The following is a 3,461-nucleotide window of genomic DNA, read 5'->3' on the forward strand; positions in this document are numbered from 1 at the left end:
CTTTCAAACACACCATTATGCTGTGGTGTTCCTAGAGGAGTCTATTGGGAGAGAATCCCATTCTCTCCTAGATATATGAGAAACTCACCAGAAAGGTATTCTCCTCCTCAGTCAGATCGAAGAGTTTTAATACTCTTCTCAATTTATTTTTCTACTTCATTTCAGAATTGTTTGAATATTTCAAATGAATCTGACTTATGTTTGATCAGATAGACATATCCATATCTGGATAGATCATCTGTGAAAGTGATGAAGTAGAAATATCCACCTCTAGCACTTGTGCTCATGGGCCCGCATACATCAATATGTACTAGGCCCAAGAGCTCAATAGCTCTCTCACCTTTTCTAGTAAAAGGTGACTTAGTTATTTTACCAAGAATACAGACTCACAAGTTAGAAGTGATTCACAATCACTGACTTCAAGATTCCCTCTTGAGTCACCTGTTTATCCTGTTCTTGTTTATATGAACTAGCCTATAGTGCCATAAGTAGATATCTGATATACTATCTAATCTAAGGTGCTTGCCAGTAGAATAGACTATGTTAACAGGTGTGATAACATATACACACCATTGTTCAAATATCCACAAAATATAGTAACACCATTCATAATGATATTACAAACTTATTTCTTTATTGAAATTTTATAATCATTTTTGGCCAGAAGGCCTACAAAAATAACATTTAAAAAGAAATTGAGACAGAAATGACAATCATTAAGAACAACGGTATGGGACTCAATTACAGTTTCAAGTTCCTAATGCTAGAACTGAAACTGGTCTTCTATCTCCAACATTCAGGAACCTCTAGCCTTGCTCGAATCTCCTACTGACCTGCAACCCCTGCAACGAATTGCAAATATGGTAAGGGCTACCGTTATCCAATACCCAGTCAGTTGTATCACAAATAGAGAAATTGCAGGAGTTATCATATAAATACCTTGCTAGCAATAGCTTACTTTTTTCTTTACCTGTTCGGGTCCAGGGAGGCAATGTACTGAGGACAGTTCCTCTTCCAGTGCCCCCACTTCTTGCAAAAGAAGCATTCAACTTGACTCTTATCAGGCTTGATCTTGCTGGTCTGGTCCTGCACTAATGTCCCAACCTGAACTTGCACCTTCTTCACTTTCTTCTTCTTGTTCTTCTTTCCTTTCTCAAAGGGTCGAGAACCAGAAGATGAACCTCCCACTATGTTCACCGACTCCTTGTGGAGTTGGTGATCCTTCTCAAAGTTCTGAAGCACCCCAGTAATCCGTGGTAGTTTTGTTCAGGCTTTGTCATTCTATAATGAGTGAGGAATGAGAGATAAGACTTGGGCAGCGAGTTCGGTATTGCATCTTTTCCAGCTGCTCATGCAAGGAAACATCGAGCTTGCTCAAATGCTCCATCAGTTCGATCATGTACAATACATGATCAATGACAGAGGCACCATCACGCATTTTGGCGTTGAAGATGGCACAACTAGTCTTGTGCCTCTCCGCATATCGGGTGTGCCAAAAGCATCCTCCAACACTTGAAGCATGTCCTTTGGCTGAGCCATCTCAAATCTACGACTGAACTCATTGCTTATGGCAGCCAGCATGATGCAGCACACCATGGTCCGATCACTAAGCCACTTCTGGTAAGTGTCTTGATTGTTCCATGTGCTTGACAGTGGCTCCTAGATGCAGGATCTGTTATCACATATAGGATCCGTTCATGCTCTAGGACTATCTTCAACTTTCGATACTAGCTACCGAAGTTGGATCCCACTAAACTTATATTGTCCAACAATGATCGGAGCGATAGGAAATGGCCATATCTGCACAAAAATCATAACCTAATTAGTAATTGATTTATTAAACCTAAAGATTTGGACTTTAATCAAAAGGTTTCTCCTACTATTGTATTCAAATTGGTAGCCTCTACCTCTAATTCGAGGAATTATCCTAATTCCTTAGTAGGTACTAGAATCCACTTAGACTGCACACAAGCCCAACTTTGGTTGGCCAACCCATGTACATCTAAGGGTAGGTTCATAACCAATTATTTCTCTAAATTAGTAATTTTAATTTTGCCCCAGTCCCTAATCAGTAGGCTTTGGCCTCCACTGAAAAGGTCTGGTTAGGTCCAACCATTAACATGACCATACTTGGCCCATCTAGCCAATGAATGATTAGGCCCAACTTTGGTTGGCTAACCTAACCACCATTTAGAAAGATGCAGTCAAGAAATCATATTATGAATGATAATTCCATCAGCCGATAAGCACCAGGCCTTTGGGCCTCCAATGATTATCCAACTGATGGACCCATTATCATCCACTTAATGGGAGGCTATGATCTAGTTATCACCATAACTATTTATTTTAAGGACCTAATAATTTTAGAAGATTTAATTGATTTAGGAGGAGGTCAGATGAACCAGCTTATCATGATCCTCCCACTGGCTTCACCAAGTCAGCTTAAGGGAGACCATTAAAAGGGCTGGTCTAGGAGCACCTAAATCAGTCACACTGATTTACCTAGCTGACATGGGTCAGCTCGAATAGTCAAGTGATCCGATCAAAATATAATTTCACCAAGAGGCCAGGTAAGTTCGATCGATGGGAGGGTCTGCCAAAGCTTGCCTTAGACACCATCAGAAATGGCCAGGTAAGGGGCTGCCAATTAAAAACCACCGGTCTGGTTTACCTTAGACACCAACTGGTTTAATTAGTTTCGATTAGATCAACCTAACAGTTCGTGCTAGACCGCTTAGCCAAGAATCAAGTCCATTTGGTTCTCGTTAAAGACATGGACTTGACCAACTACAACTATTGTAATTGATCTAGAGAATTTGACCTAATCTAAGACAACAATTGATTAGATTTAGTCAATTCTCTAATTAAGTCCATCTTTAATCTAACCTTAGGTCTAACCCAATTAATGGACCTAATTCCACTAACCCATTAACCCAATGTGTTATGGTTTGTGTCTTAGGTTCTTCAATTCACAATCCTAGAACCTAATCAAACAACTTCTTAATTCTCAATTAAGTTTTGGGCTGAGGGTTGGGGTTCGCTTTTCAAAAATAATTTTCATATTTGTAAAATATTTTTACAACATATTTCTACCAACCAAGTTGCATGTTTGATTCATAATCAAAATGCAAGTGAAATAAGCATGAAACTACTTTAGATCTAATCTAAACAGGTTCATGTAATTGAAAAATTTCAACTTTAAACTGTGCAAATTTTTCAGACAAATATATGATTCTTTTGCAAAATTATTAACAAAGAGATTTTATTTTAGATTTAAATTTTTTAAATCTAATAAATCATAAATTTAATCTAGATCACATCTAACAAATTTATGATTAAAGATAGATCTACACGAACTAGGACAACCTTTGCACTGTAAGGGTAAACCTTACAGCAGGACAACCTACAGTTCGTGATTGATCTAAAAATTTTAATTTTAGATTTAACAATCAGATTATAAA

This window comes from Elaeis guineensis, chromosome 5 (assembly GCF_000442705.2).
Source record: "Elaeis guineensis isolate ETL-2024a chromosome 5, EG11, whole genome shotgun sequence".
NCBI lineage: Eukaryota > Viridiplantae > Streptophyta > Magnoliopsida > Arecales > Arecaceae > Elaeis > Elaeis guineensis.